Below are 16731 nucleotides of genomic sequence, written 5' to 3'. Positions count from 1 at the left end.
CTATATCTGAATGATGCCTGAAGCTACAGGCATCATTCAGATATCGGCATTTTCAGCCAGCGATTCCGCCGCTTGATCGTTCCTATGGGCGGTGAAAGGGGACATCCCCCCCCCCCCTCCCGCCGCCCTCTGGTGCTTCTCCCGACTCACCTGTGTGATCGGTGAGTCGGTGACAGGAACCATCGGCCCCCGGATGCAGATCACAGAGATTTCCGGCAGACCAGATGGTCGCTGAAGTCTCTATGATCGTCGGAGGTCGGGCGCGATGTTATGACGTCACGCCCGGCCTCTGCATTTTAAAAAAACAGCGCCGCTTCGGCTGTGAAGCAGTGATCTTTTTTTTTTTTTTGCCTTCCCAGCCTAGAGGTGAGATGTGGGGTCTTATTGACCCCTCCCCCCATATCTCACTGTAAAGAGGACCTGTCATGCCTGTAACGGAATGGCCCGTGATACCCAGAGACTTTTGAAGGATGCGGGGTACTCCTGTGCCAGCTTCACCAATGAGTCTTGTGTCTAGGGTCATCCTATGTCCAATAGGGGCATAGGATGACTGAGAAATGATATCTCGGATTACAAGAGATGGGACAGTAATGATAATTCATGTATTGCAGGATATCTTGAAATATTACAAGTGGTTTATTCTGACCCCAACAGGTCAATAGGACAGTAATCATTCATGTGGGGACACAGACTGTTGAGGTGCTAATTAAGTCTACCTGGCTGTAATGATAAAAGCTTGCTGTGATTGCATTCTATTGTCTATTGTGCTAATTAAGTCTGCCTCTCAAGAACCTTTTCATTGTGTGATGCTAATTAGCACTGTTTTGTGTGAAAATACTATTGATGATAATATGTGATGTGACTTGGCACCCTCTAAAGGTCAGATGTCTGACTCATGTTTACTAAAGGAATGTGGATTATGTCGCAGGTGGAAATAGCTTATCGCGGAGTCAAAAAGTCTGTCTAAGATGTGGATTGAGGGGGACTCGTTAGCACCCATTTGTGTGATGTTGTGGGTGGAGTGTGTCATTGTCCCTCTGATTACTGCAGCATGCTTTTTAGTTGCTAACTGTATAATAGGCCTGTAGTTTACCATAAAAGTGTCATTCGTTTTGGAACCAGAGACAGAGCTGTGTGTGTCTCGTTTCAGGGGGAAATCCAATGGGTCCTGTCTGCTGGATTGTGGAGTGTCGATAAGCTGTCTTGGGTGGAATAGAATATCGTAAACGGTGTTAACCCCTGACCGTTACAATGCCATATTCCTATTAAAAGGGATTTTTTTTTTAAAGTGTCAAAATGTAAAAAAAAAATAGGAAAAATGAACAATAATAATATTTTTTTTTAAAGTGCCCCTGTCCCCGTGTGCTCGCACGCAGAAGCGAACGCATATGTAAGACCCGCTTACATATGAAAATGGTGTCGCGGTGAACATTAGAGCGAGAACAATAATTATAGCCCTAGACCTCCTCTGTAACTCAAAACATGTAACCAGAAAAAAAAATGAAAGCGTCGCCTATGAAGATTTTTAAGTACCGAAGTTTGGCGTCATTCCAGGAGCGTGTGCAATTTTGAAGCGTGACATGTTAGGTATCTATTTACTCGGCGTAACTTCATCTTTCACATTATACAAAAAAAATTGAGCTAAATTTGCTGTTTTTTTTTTTTTTAAAGTATAAACATTTTTTCAAAAATTGCTGCGCAAATACTGTGCTAAATAAAAAGTTGCAATGACTGCCATTGTATTCTCTGGGGTCTCTGCTAAAAAATATATATATATATATATATATATATATATATATATATATATATATATATATATAGTGTTTGGGGGTTCTGTGTAATTTTCTAGCAAAAAATAGCAAAAAATTATGATCTTTACATGTAAAAACGAAGTGTCAGGCCCCATACACACGATAGAATCCATCCGCTGAAAAATCCCAGCGAATGGGTTTCAGCGGATAGATCCTATGGTGTGTACACTCCAGCGGATCTGTTTCCGCGGATATTTATCCCCTGGGATGGATTACGGCAGATCAAATATTTGCTGACATGCTAAACAAATCTATCTGCTGGAATCCATCCCAACGGATGGATCCGCTGGTCTGTATAGACTCACCGGATCCATCCGTCCGAAGGGATCCCCCGCATGCGTCGTAATGATTCGACGCATGCGTGGAATTCCTTATATGACAGCGTCGCGCACGTCGCCGCGTCATAATCGCGGCGACACGTCATCGCCAGAGGATTTCGGCGCGGATTTCAATGCGATGATGAGTACACTCCATTGCATGGAAATCCGCTGAAATCCTCGAGAGGATTTATCCGCAGAAACGGTCCGCTGGACCGTATTCGCAGATTAATCCTCTCGTGTGTATGGGGCCTTAGAATTGGCCCGGGCCTGAAGTGGTTAACATGCATTGGATTAAGGCCATAGGCATGTGCAGGGGACGTACTGGGTATACCTGGGCACACCCTAATCACCGGGTGTGGCACAAATTCCCCCTTGTGATATTTCACCAAAGCCCCACAATGGGGGCTCCCAAAAAAATAAATAAAAAACTACTGACACTGTCCACTGCCCTACTAATACCGTCCATGTTTTAATACATTTAAAACATTTTTTTTTTCATAAGGCTCCATGCAGTTTATTGGAGTTTGGGCGTTTTTTTTTATGTGCACACATGGACGTTTTACAGCTTTAATGAGCAGTGGAGTTTATGGGCTTTTTTCTGAACGCCCGAAAATCACGTTTGAAGTGCAGTTTTTTTGGCAAAAACGCAAAACGCAGAAAAACCCTCAAAAACGCAGCTCGCCAGCGGTTTTTAATCCATTGAAAAAAGAAACGCTAACACTAAAAACCCTAAAAAACGCTAATAAACGTTATTGCAAAAACTTAAAATAAACTTGAAAGGCTCCCTGCAAAGCTACTGGCGTTTTTATAGCTTTTTTTAGCATCCAGTGTTACATAGTTAGTTAGGTTGAAAAAAGACACAAGTCCATCCAGTTCAACCACAAAAAATAAAAAAACAAAATAAAAAACACAGTACCATCCTATACACCCAACTCCATACCCACAGTTGATCCAGAGGAAGGCAAAAAAAACCCAGCAGAGCATGATCCAATTTGCTACAGCAGGGGAAAAAATTCCTTCCTGATCCCCCGAGAGGCAATCGGATTTACCCTGGATCAACTTTACCTACAAATCTTAGTACTCAGTTATATTCTGTACATTTAGGAAAGAATCCAGGCCTTTCTTAAAGCAATCTACTGAGCTGGCCAGAACCACCTCTGGAGGGAGTCTGTTCCACATTTTCACAGCTCTTACTGTGAAAAAACCTTTCCGTATTTGGAGGTGAAATCTCTTTTCCTCTAGAGTTCATGTATATAATTATACATGCATACATACACACATGCACATGTGTTTGAGCTTTGGGGTGCACATCCTAATGCAATAGGCTGCACACCTATGGTTAACCACGTCCGTCCTGCCGTATGACTATAAACGTCCTGTCTTTAATGAGGAATACCGTTGTTATGGTAGCAGCTAGCTACCATAACCCCGGTATCCCCTTCAAGAGCCTTCAAGAGGTTCTCTTTCAGATAAAAGTGGTATCTGTGGTGGATTCGCCGCAAGATCACTTTTATTGGCGGCGGGAGAGAGGGCCCGCCCTCCCGTTGAGCTTCGGTGCTCTCCGCCGCTTACCGTGTCCATTGGTAACGGAGGAGGCGATCCGGACCTGTCCCTAGCCTGACATGGAGACGAGTGAGGGGAAGATGGCCCCCATCCGTCTCCAAGTCATTACACACGGAAGCGACGTCAAAACGTCACTTCAGCCCATAGCTCTTAAAGGGACATTTTATTATTTATTTTTTTCAAATGACAACATTTTTTTTTTTTTTTTTTTTTGCATTTTAGTGCAAATATGAGATCTGAGGTCTTTTGGACCCCAGATCTCATATTTAAGAGGACCTTTCATTCTTTTTTTCTATTAAAAGGGATGTTTACATTCCTTGTAATAGGAATAAAAGTGACACCATTTTTTAAAGAACAGTGATTGGTAGAGCGAGAGCAATAATTCTAGCCCTAGACCTCCTCTGTAACTCAAAACATGCAACCTGTAGAATTTTTTAAACGTCGCCTATGGAGATTTTAAAGGGTAAACGTTTGTTGACATTCCACGAGCGGGCGCAATTTTGAAGCGTGACATTTTGGGTATCAATTTACTCGGCTTAACATTATCTTTCACAATATAAAAAAAAAATGGGCTGACTTTTTTATTAAAAAGTGCTTGTAAGACCGCTGCGACCGCTGCGCAAATACAGAAAGTATTGCAACAACCAGCATTTTATTCTCTAGGGTGTTAGAAAAAATATATATATAATTTTTGTGGGTTCTAAGTAATTTTCGAGCAAAAAAAAAACAGTTTTTACCGCGTAAACACCAAATCTCAGAAATAGGCTCGGTAATGTAGTGGTTAAGGCACCTCATTCAAATAAATAATGTGCAGGGCAAGCAAAACATGGATATGCAGCATTTTTCTGACAAGGCTCACTACTATTCTGTTACTATGCATTGCAGTGCTTTTTGAAGCATGTGTTTAGGAGGTGCATTGCCTTAGTGCACTTGCGCACCATTAAAAATGAATGGCACACAACATACAAACACGTACTGTAACCCAAGTGTTACTGCTCTGCACAAAAACTGACAAGTGTAAATAGGCCCTGAGTAAATGTGATACAGGCTAAAGAAAACCAGACAGGCCCGGATTCAGATAGGAGTTACGACAGCGTATCTCCGGATACGCCGTCCTAACTCTGAGTGTGCGGGGTCGTATCTATGCGCCTGATTCGTAGAATCAGTTACGCATAGATTTCCCTAAGATCCGACCGGCGTAAGTCTCTTACACCGTCGTATCTTAGGCTGCATATTTACGCTAGATGGCGCTTCCGTAGATTTAAGCGAGGAATATGCAAATTAGGTAGATACGCCGCCCAGGGCATTTTTTTTACGTTGTTTACGTTTGGCTTTTTCCGGCGTAAAGTTACCCCTGCTATATAAGGCGTATCCTATGTTAAGTATGGACGTCGGGCCAGTGTCGAATTTTCCGTTGATTACGTAGTTTGCGTAAGTCGTTCGCGAATAGGGCTGGGCGTAATTTACGTTCACGTCGAAAGCATTGGCTTTTTGCGGGTTAATTTGGAGCATGGGGATCCGGATTTTGCCGCCTCCCCAACCCTGGCGCTCTAGGCAGCCGCCTGACTTGCCTATGCCTAGCGCCGGCCGTGGCCTTGGTGGCAGAAAGGACTTGTAGTTCATTTACTCATAGAACTCTGTGAATAAATGATGTGGCTGTGTGGGCAGAGCCATGCACAGGCACACTGTTTTTAACCACTTAAGCCCCGGACCATTATGCAGGTAAAGGACCAGGCCTCTATTTGCGATTCGGCACTGCGTCGCTTTACTGACAATTGCGACGTGGCTCCCAAACAAAATTGACGTCCTTTTTTTCCCACAAATAAATCTTTCTTTTGGTGGTATTTGATCACTTCTGCGTTTTTTATTTTTTGCGCTATAAACAAAAATAGAGCGACAATTTTGAAAAAAATATTTTTTACTTTTTGCTATAATAAATATCCCCCAAAAAATCACAATAAGAGTATATTGATTGGTTTGCGCAAAAGTTATAGCGTTTACAAAATAGGGGATAGATTTATGGCATTTTTATTAATATTTTTTTTTTTTTACTAGTAATGGCGGCAATCAGCTATTTTTATCGTGACTGTGACATTATGGCGGACACATCGGACACTTTTGATACATTTTTGGGACCATTGTCATTTTCACAGCGAAAAGTGCTAAAAAATGCACTGATAACTGTGAAAATGACACTGGCAGTGAAGGGCTTAACCAGGAGGGGGCGCTGTGTGCCCTAAGGGAGTGTTCTTACTGTGGGGGGGCGTAGCTGTGCGTGTGACATTACTGATCGTCGTTCCCTAACACAGGGAACAGACGATCAGTGACAGCCACACTAGGAAGAACAGGGGAGGTTTGTTTACACTTACCTATCCCCGTTCTTCCTCTCTGTGACCCGATTGCAGGACACTGGCGGCGATCGGGTCCGCGGGTCGCCCAGGCGCGGTCACGGACCCACAGCTGGGCTCTTAAAGGCGACGTATAGGTACGTGATTGTGCCCAGCCGTGCCATTCTGCTGATGTATATCGACGTGAAGGGGTCCTTAAGTGGTTAAATTGTGACTCAGAAGAACCGCAGAACCTCAGCATCTGGATCTGTACACCTGCTCCTTCCCACATATCAAACTAAAGTCTGATACACACAATTGGATTTTCCGCGGACAAAGTGTAGGACTTTTGTCTGAAGGGCGTTTACCGTGAACTTGTCTTGCATACAAACGGTAAATAACTGTTGGCCAACAAACACAAAACGATGTGTTTTTTCAGCTCTTTAGCGCCACCCTTTGGGCAACTTCTGCTAATGTTGTTTTATGGTTAGCATTGCTTCTGAGCATGCGTGTTTGTACTTTGGAGTTTTGTCCAAAGGACTTCAGTACACACGATCGGATAATCCGACAACACACATTTGTTGGCGGACAATTTAAAAGCATGCTATCCAACATTTGTCCACTGAAAATCCGTCAACAATTGTCCGATGGAGCGTACAAACGGTCGGATTTTCTGACAACAGCCTGTCATCGCACAATTCCCGTCTGAAAATCTGATCGTGTGTACGGGCCTTTAGACATGAGATTGTGTTTGTGCCGACACTGCGTGTGCATTCATTTCTATGGGCTGCCTGCATGCAGCTCCGGGGGGGATACACCTGCATCTGCCAGCGGCTCTGAGCAGAGAACGGGCTTAATCACCCATCTGAATGAGCCCTAAGGGTGCTTGTCCTGAATGAACCCTGAAAATATACAGTATGATTGATATTTTGAGATATTGAGTTTTTGATATGAATTTACTTTGCTATTGACATGAATTTCAATTAACTTTGGAGAGAGCTGTGTGAGAGTTCAGATACTCAGTGACAACCATGGTGTCATTATCAAAACTGAAACTTCTTGATGTTCTATATTTAGATTTTTTAACCATGAATAGGAAGAGGATGTAGCAGGTGAGATATATACTGTATACACTGTCAACGTCGTTGGTACAATAATAAGAACGTGAACGGATTTGTATTGTTCACTGAACATCTGATATCAGTAAAGGTCCAAGAAAAGGTGAAAACAAAACAATGGAAGGAATGAGAACAGACAGAAATAGCCTGTCAATCATTCTCCTGTAAAGCCTCATACGCACGATCGCATTTTCAGACAACAAATGTGTGATGGCAGGGCTTTGTCGGAAAATCCGACCGTTTGTACGCTCCATCGGACAATTGTTTTCTGATTTTCAGCGGACAAATGTAGGATAGCGTGCTTTAAAATTGTCCGCCAACAATTGTGTGTTGTCGGATTACCCAATTGTGTGTACACATGTCCGTCACACAAAAGTACAAACACGCATGCTCGGAAGCAATGCTCACCATAACACAACATTACTAGAAGTTGCCCAAAGGGTGGCGCTAAAGAGCTGAAAAACCACGTCGTTTCGTAGTCCTACGCTTTGTCGGCGGAAGATCCAATAGTGTGTATGAGGCTTAAAGCGGAGGTTCACCCTAAAATCCACGTTTCTGATGTGCCCGCCATAATGTCGCAGTCACAATAAAAAAAAAAAATTACTGATCGCTGCCTTTACTAGTAAAAAAATAAATTAATAAAAAGTGGAGGTTCACCCTAAAAACAAATTTTTAACATTAGAGCCAGCATACTAAGTACATTTACTTTTGACAGGTCATTTTTTTTTTTTTTCTCTGTACATACCTTTATATTCTGATTTTGTCCAGGGCTTCCGCGTTCTGATGACTCCGGACTGGGCGTTCCTATCCCAGCCTCAGGGTTCCGATGACTGCCGGACTGGGCGTTTCTATCCTTCGGTTCGATGATTGGCGGCTTGTGAAACAGGTCCCCTGTCGCACAACGCGCGTCACCAGATTCCCGGAGATAGCCGAGCTGCGAGCCGGCACTATACGGCGCCTGCGCCCGCCGTGTAGAGATGACTGCGCAGGTGCCGTATAGTGCCGACTCGCAGCTCGGCTATTTCCGGAAATCTGTTAATGCGCGTTGTGCAACAGGGGACCTGTTTCGCAAGCCGTCAATCATCGAACCGAAGGATAGGAACGCCCAGTCCCGCAGTCATCGGAACCTGGAAGCCCTGGACAAAATCAGGATATAAAGGTATGTACGGAGAAAAAAAAATTACCTCCCAAAAATAAATGTCCTTAGTATCATTAGTATGCTAGATCTAATTTTAAAAATCTTTTTTTTTGGGTGAACCCCCGCTATAATAAAAATGCCATAAAACTATCCCCAATTTTGTAGATGCTATAACAGCAGCCAGTTTCTGTCCATTTAGCGTGGATATTAAATACCTATACTACGGTATGTAAACCGGAAAAAAAAAACAGCATACTGTACATGCCGGCAGTATGCTGGATTGAATGGTATATACTTGTTTTTAGGGTGAACCTCCGCTTTAAGTGGTTAAAGGGGCTTTCCACATTCCGTAAAGCCCCCTGTCTGCAGCCCCCCCAAACCCCAGCCTAGGGTTGTGTGAAAGAGGTTCTTGTCCCCCTGATGTAAAAAGCTGAAACAAACCCCTGTGAGAGTGAAGCCTTTATGTGTTCTGCTTCCCTGATGAACAAACATGGGCAGGAAGGGCAGCAATGCAACTTAATGAAAAGATTTAGTCATTGCTAACTCATCACCACAGAGTACAGGATCAGGAAGTGACATCAGATTAGTCATAAACATGACATATATACAGTGCCTTGAAAAAGTATTCACACCACTTCAAATTTTCCACATTTTGTCATATTACAACAAAAAACGTAAATGTATTTTATTGGGATTTTATGTTATAGACCAACACAAAGAGCCACATACTTGTGAAGGGGAAGGAAATGATAAATGGTTTTTAAAAAAAAAAAAAAATTCTGCAGCTCCTCCAGAGTTACCTCTTTGCTGCTTCTCTGATGAATGCTCTCCTTGCCCAGCTGGTCAGTTTAGGTGGACGGCCGTGTCTTGGTAGGTTTGCAGTTGTGCCATACTCTTTCCATTTTCAGATGATGGATTGTGAACAGTGCTGCGTGAAATGTTCAAAGCTTGGGATTTTTTTTATAACCTAACCCTGCTTTAAACTTCTCCACAACTTTATCCCTGACCTGTGTGGTGTGTTCCTTGGCCTTCATGATGCTGCTTGTTTACTAAGATTCTCTAACAAACCTCTGAGGGCTTCACAGAACAGCTGTATTTATACTGAGATAAAATTATACATAGGTAGACTCTATTTACTAATTAGGTGACTTTTGAAGGCAATTGGTTCCACTATATTGTAGGGGTATCAGAGTAGAGGGGGCTGAATACAAATGCACGGCACACTTTTCAGATAGTGGGGAAGGTGGGGGCGCACGGAGGCACAGGATCCTGTGTCTCCGTGCGCCCCCCACCACGTGATCGCGGCGGGCCCGCGATGGCCGGTAATTGAGGCTGCGGCTTTGCGGCCTTGTGAAGTCCCAAGCTTCCTTCTGTGACCAGGAAGAATTTGCGCCGCAAGTTACGGCGGCGTAGTGTATTTCTCGCAGCGTAAGGGCGCGGAATTCAAATGCGGCGAGTAGGGGGCGTGTTTCATTTAAATGAAGCGCGTCCCCGCTCCGAACGAACTGCGCATGCCCGTCCGTCAAAACTCCCAGGGTGCATTGCTCCAAATGACATCGCAAGGACGTCATTGTTTTCGTTGTGAACGTAAATGGCGTCCAGCCCCATTCACGGACGACTTACGCAAACGACGTAAAATTTTTAAAATTATACGCGGGAACCATACTTAACATTGAGTATGCCACCAGATAGCAGCTTTAACTATACGCCGGAAAAAGCCGAACGGAAACGACGTAAAAGAATGCGACGGCCGCTTGTACGTTCGTGGATCGTCGGAAAAAGCTAATTTGCATACTCAACGCGGATTACGACATGAACGCCACCCAGCGGCCGCCGGAAAATTGCATCTTAGATCTGACGGCGTACTAAGGCGTACGCCTGTTGGATCCAACACAGATGCCGTCGTATCTTGTTTGGTGGATACCAAAACAAAGATACGACGCGCAAAATTTGAAATTACGCGGCGTATCAACAGATACGCCGGCGTAATTTCTTTGAGGATCTGCCCCCTAATCTTTTCACTGCCATCTCCTTCCCTCTAATTAGAACCCCCAAACATTATATATATTTTTTATTCTAACACCCTAGAGAATAAAATGGCGATCATTGCAATACTTTCTGTCACACCGTATTTGCGCAGCGGTCTTTCAAGTGCACTTTTTGGGGTAAAAAATACACTTTTTTTAATTACAAAATAAGACAACAGTAAAGTTATCCCCATTTTTTTTTATATTGTGAAAGATAATGTTACGCCGAGTAAATAGATACCCAACATGTCACACTTCAAAATTGCGTCCGCTCGTGGAATGCCGACAAACTTTTACCCTTTAAAATCTCCATAGGCGACGTTTAAAAAATTCTACAGGTTGTATGTTTTGAGTTGCAGAGGAGGTCTAGGACTAGAATTATTGCTCTCGCTCTAACAAACGTGGTGATACCTCACATGTGTGGTTTGAATACCGTTTACATATGCGGGCGCTACTCACGTTTGTGATCGCTTCTGCACGCGAGCTCGTCGGGAAAGGGCGCGTTTTCTGGCTCCTAACTTTTTTAGCTGGCTCCTAGATTCCAAGCAAATTTGTCAAACCCTGGCTTATTTCCTTAACCACTTGCTTACTGGGCACATATACCCCCTTCCTGCCCTGGCAAAATTTCAGCTTTCAGCACTGCGTCGCTTTAACTAACAATTGCGCGGTCGTGCGACGTGGCTCCCAAACAAAATTGATGTCCTTTTTTTCCCACAAATAGAGCTTTCTTTTGGTGGTATTTGATCATCTCTGCGTTTTTTTTTTTTTTTTGCGCATTTTTTTCTCAGTTTAGGCCGATACGTATTCTTCTACATATTTTTGGTAAAAAAAAAATCGTAAAAAGGCGTATAGTGATTGGTTTGCACAAAAGTTATAGCGCCTACAAAATAGGGGATAGAACTATGAAATTTTTTTAATTCTTTTTTTACTACTAATGGTGGCGATCTGCGATTTTTGCCAAGACTGCGATATTACTGTGGACACGTCCCTGGGCTCTGTAACTGCCGATAGCGGGTACCTGGCGGACATCGCGGCCGCCAGGCACACGCATCGCCACCTGAGTGACGCGGCAGGCCCGAGGACGTCATATGACGTCCTCCCGGCATCGTAAAGCCACCTAGAGGTCGACCAATATATCGGCCGATTTTTATCACTTCTCAATTAATCGGCATCGGCCGATTGTTTTTAAAAAAAGCCGATTTTCTTCAGCGCGACTTGCAAATAACTTTTGTATCATAGAAGTCAATGCAACTTGCCTAAAGTTTCCCGTGGAGCAACTTGTCTCTGGGCAGCCTGCCAAGTGTGAGAAAATAATACAATGTTTCTACTTATCAATGAACTGAACAGTTTAACCATTTAAAGACTAAGGCCCGGATTCAGAAAGAATCGCAAATCTTTAGGCGGGCGTAGCGCATCTCATATGCGCTACGCCGCTGTAACTTAGTCAGGCGAGTAGTGTATTCAGAAAGAAGTTGCGCCCGAAGTTACGGCAGCGTAGCGTATATGGGCAGGCGTAAGCCCGCGTAATTCAAATGATCCAGGCAGTAGGCGTGTTGTATTGAAATGAGCCGTGACCCCATGCAAATGAATAGGCGATCGAACGGCGCATGCAAATACTCCCCAAGATACGTCGGATCAAAATACGACGCTGTTCGTACGTTTCCGACGTCCATACCTTAACATGACTTACCCCTGCTTTATGAGGGGTAAAGTTACGCCGGACCGACGCCCTACGTAAACGGCGTATATAGATGCGCCGGACGGAACAACGTTTGTGAATCGGCGTATCTAGGTAATTTGCATATTCGATGCGTAAATCAACGGAAGCGCCCCTAGCGGCCAGCGTAAATATGCACCCAAGATACGACGGCGTACTAAGACTTATGTCGGTCGGCTGAAGCCAGATTTCAGGCGTATCTAGCTTCAAGAATACCGCGCAGAGATACGATGGTGCATCTTTAAACTTAATATTAATAGATACGCCAGCGTAAAAGCTTTCTGAATCCGGGCCTAAATCTTTTCTGACACTTGTTGCTTACAACTAAAAATCCCCCAAACATTATATATTTTTTTTTAGCAGAGACCCAAAGAAATAAAATAGCGGTTGTTGCAATATTTTATATCACACAGTATTTGTGCAGCAGTCTTTCAAACGCAATTTTTGGGGAAAAAATACACTTTAATGAATTTTAAAAAAAACAGTAAAGTTAGCCTGTTTTTTTTTTCTTCGTCCAAAGGTTTTGATTACCTGTTTTTCTTGCCTGCTTCCTGATTCCCTTACCAAAGATGGCCGGGCAGCACCCAAGAGCCGAGGGAGAAATCGGCTTTGCCTGCCGACAGTATTTGTAGCTGCTGACTTTTAATATTTTTTTTTCAGCGGAACTCCACTGCTTTCACACTGGAGCGGGCAGGCGTTTTCGCGGCACTTTACCAGCATTTTAGCGGCGCTATTCGACTGCTAGCGGGGAGCTTAGAACCCAGCTAGCATCCGATGAAGAGGTTAAATGCGCCCGCGTAGCACCGCTGCAGAAGCGCTTTGCTGGTGCTTCGGCAGCAGTGCCCATTTCATTTTAATGGGCAGGAGTGGTGGAGGAGCGGTATACACCGCTCCAAAGATGTTGCTTGCAGGCATTTTTTTTAACGTCCTGCCAGTGCACCGCCTCTGGCAGGATGTTAAACATTGAGACTGCAGGGGAGCCGTTTTGCAGGCACTTTACAGGTACTATTTTTAACCCAAATGCGCCAGAAAAAAACCCCAGTGTGAAAGGGGTCCAACTAGGGCCAAAACAACTAATCGATTATGAAATTAATCGATTACAATTTTCATAATCGATTAATCGGCCAGTAACATAATGGGGGTTAAAAAAAACTAAAATTAGCCCTTTATAGTACAAAAAAGCAAATCGCTACTGTAAATATTACTTTCACTGTCCCACAGTAAAAAAAATGAACCCCTTACAGTAGCGATTATTTTCTCTTTTTGTACTATATTTTTGTTTTTTTAACCCCATTATGTTACTAAACATCTCAGGCCTGGGGTCACACCTCTGTTTGGTGCTTTTTGCAGAAACACACTACAGTTCATTTACATGTTTTCCGATGGGACATGTTCACATCCATGATTTTTTTTCAGCTGCTGTGTATTTGGAAAGGGGCGGAGACTTTTTAACGCAAAACGGTGCTATTTTGTTTTTTTGGGTTAAATATACTTCAATGGAGAAGCTGCAGAAAAGCATGTAATGTGTTTTTGCGGCAATTTGTGTTTTGTAATCTGCCCAACAACAAATAGGCCCAAAAAAAAAATGCTAATTTTTATTTTTTTAAGGCTATTATCCGATTAATCGATTAATCAAAACAATAATCGGCCAACTAATCGATTATGAAAATAATCGTTAGTTGCAGCCCTAGGTCCAACTGTTAAATTTTATGAGATAAAGGGGATTTTTTTTTTAAATCGGCCCAAAAAAATCGGCATCGTATATCGGCCGCCGCAATTTTGAAATATCGGCATCGGCCAGAGAAAAACCCATATCGGTTGACCTCTAGTTAAGGGGGCATCAAATGTGGCCCCTGACATCACCAAAGGGTCTCACATAATTTTCAATACTGTATATGTAATGCTTGAGAGGAGTATCAGAGACTGCAGACCTAATATAGGAAATGAGGGTCAGAGAGTGTGGGCTGGATACATTTTTGGCTGGGATACGCTGCAGAAGACAAGAAACTGAGAACATGTTACATGAGGCAAGTAGAGATCAATGCTATCAATGCTTAATCAATGCAAGATCAATCTAATCAATGTTCCCCTTAGAGCCGGTTCACAATGCGGCGGCACGACTTCAGAGGCGATTACCAAAATGACTTCTGTATAGAAGTCAATGCAAATCGCCCCCGAAGTCTTACAAGAACCTTTTTCTAAGTCGGAGCGACTTGCGTCGCTCCTGTTAGACCGGTTCTATTGCATAGAATGGGACGCGACTCGTCAGGCGGCTGAGTCGCCTGACGAGTCGCCCCAGTGTGAACCGGCTCTTACAGTTGTTGAGATCTGAAGGCCGCACATCACATACCAAAGAGCCACATGTAGGCGGTGAAAAAAAAATGATCTTTGGGCTGGTTCTAGTAATTAAATGTCTTGTTATATTTCTGTTCCACTATCCTACTTTTTTTCTTATCAGCTCACCCCACTCCACAGATGCAGTGTTTCCACAGCTTGTCAGTGCCCCAGTCTCAAGTTGCTTCAATGAAGGAGTGGCACTGCAGCACCCCCATAAACAAAAAAAAAGTGAGAAGATAAAAACAAAATAGTAAAATGTAAAAGGCTGTTCACTTCACTGGGAATATGTGGGGTTTACATCCACGTCAATCACCTGCCTACCGGGGAAATGTTATATTCTTTTGCACACATGTTAACATCTACACTTTTTTCCTGTAACCCCCAATAGTTATATATCTTTTCTGAAAGCAGAGACCCTGGAGAATAAAATGGTGGTAGCTGCCGTTTTTTATGTGGCTTCATGTTTGCGCAGTTATTTATCAAACACATATTTTCAAGAAAAAATACACTAAAATGAAATTCTGTGCAAACACAGTTTTAAACCAAATTGTTGGTATAATATAAAAGATGGGGCTGTGTCCAGTAAAGAGATGCCAATCATTTCCTAAAATTGCACACATCTGTGGTATTGCAAAAAACTATGATGCCCAACATTCTTAATAGGCAACACTTTAATATCCTTTACAGGTCATCAGCTTGGAGTTGCCCATGAATTTTGTGCCTAGAATGATTTCTCTCACTTCAGCGCTCACAATGCCTCACATGTGGCGCAGTTGATGTTTACATACATGTGTTTGCCCTATGCTGTACTTTTTATATGGGGGGTGTGTGGGGGAGGGGTGACAGGGTGCTTTAAAATGTTTTAAAATCATTTTTATTTATCTTATAATATTTTTTTACACTTTAAAAAAAAAAACGTTGTGCTATTACAATGGACTAACAAGCCCCCTATGTGATAGCATGGGCAGGTGACAGGTCTTTTAGACCCCCAATGCCCTCAGCTATTCAAATGCAACTGTGCTGATCCAGCTGAATCCAAAACGACACTAGCTGAGGAATGAGAGCTGGAAGTGTCACAATACACCAGAGTTCCTCCTGCGGTCCAGGGCTCCATGGTGGAATGGGAGAGCTTGGGAACCACCACGGGTATCGTGGGTGCCACCAGCATGAGTGCCCTTTCTGAACCCCATAAAAGTGATCAGGTGGCTCTAGAATTGCTTTATCTGAAAGCCCTTCGCTGGCTCCTAAACCCAGTATCAAGCTGCAGTAGCAACGGTGAGCTTGATTTACTGCTTGTCTACCATGCCATTTATAAAGTGGTTCAACCATGTGTTTTTACCACCCTCCAACCACAAGTGTAAACCCAACCTAATCTAGGCCAAAACCTTTATTTTGTTTTCACAGACTTTGCCTCCAGCGATGGATTGTTGATGTCATGTGATCAGGAGCCGGTCTTGGGGCCCTATCAGACGTGCGGACGATTTTATCCATCCGTTTTCGGATGAAAAAGGGACATACATGTATCCCTATGGGATTGCGAATGTCAGCGGATGAGCATGAACGTGTCCCGCTTATATGTCCACTGCTGTGACACTCATCATCAGGAGAGCAGCACCTTTAGGACCCTGACAAACCCAGGTGGCACCCTGGCTGAGAAAGGCTGCAATAGACTCTCAGGATTTACAAACAGCAGAAAACATGCAAACACTTCCTGTGATGACAGGTGATGAGATCACTGTACCTGGGTCAGATCCCGGCTGTCAGGAGCAGGTGACAGCTGTCCTCCTCCGTTGTCACTCTTCAGTTGTCTCTCCTTGGTGTCTCTCCTCAGCTGTCACTCCTCTGCTGTCACTCTTCAGTTGTCTCTCCTTGGTGTCTCTCCTCAGCTGTCACTCCTCTGCTGTCACTCTTCAGTTGTCTCTCCTTGGTGTCTCTCCTCAGCTGTCACTCCTCTGCTGTCACTCTTCAGTTGTCTCTCCTTGGTGTCTCTCCTCAGCTGTCACTCCTCTGCTGTCACTCTTCAGTTGTCTCTCCTTGGTGTCTCTCCTCAGCTGTCACTCCTCTGCTGTCACTCTTCAGTTGTCTCTCCTTGGTGTCTCTCCTCAGCTGTCACTCCTCTGTTGTCACCCTGGGTGTCCCTCCTCAGTGTCACCCCTCTTCAGGTGTCACCCCCTCAGTTGTTCCTCAGCTGTCACCCCTCAGTGCCCGTCTTTAGTTGTCCCCCCTCACTTATTGTTCCTCAACTGCTCCTCAGCTGTCACCCCTCAGTTGTCCCTCTTAAGGTGTCACCCCTCTTCAGGTGTCACCCTCGGTGTCCCTCCTCAGTGTCACCCCTCTTCAGGTGTCACCCCTCAGTTGTTCCTCAGCTATCAC

General features: G+C 43.9%; 1 protein-coding gene across 1 annotated transcript in view; it reads right to left on the bottom strand.

The window, feature by feature from the left end:
- The window catches only part of TEC (tec protein tyrosine kinase), a 151242-nt gene extending 134533 nt beyond the window's left edge, over positions 1–16709 (bottom strand). The window contains exon 1 of the mRNA XM_040334963.1: positions 16100–16709. The gene's annotated coding sequence lies outside the window, so the exon portion shown is untranslated. The remainder of the gene's footprint in view (positions 1–16099) is intronic.
- Between the last annotated feature and the right edge of the window lie 22 nt (positions 16710–16731).

The sequence above is a fragment of the Rana temporaria genome, chromosome 1 (assembly GCF_905171775.1).
Source record: "Rana temporaria chromosome 1, aRanTem1.1, whole genome shotgun sequence".
NCBI classification, from domain to species: Eukaryota; Metazoa; Chordata; class Amphibia; order Anura; family Ranidae; genus Rana; species Rana temporaria.
The sequence above is the reverse complement of the archived record's forward strand: the minus strand, read 5'-3'. Positions and strand labels throughout refer to the sequence as shown.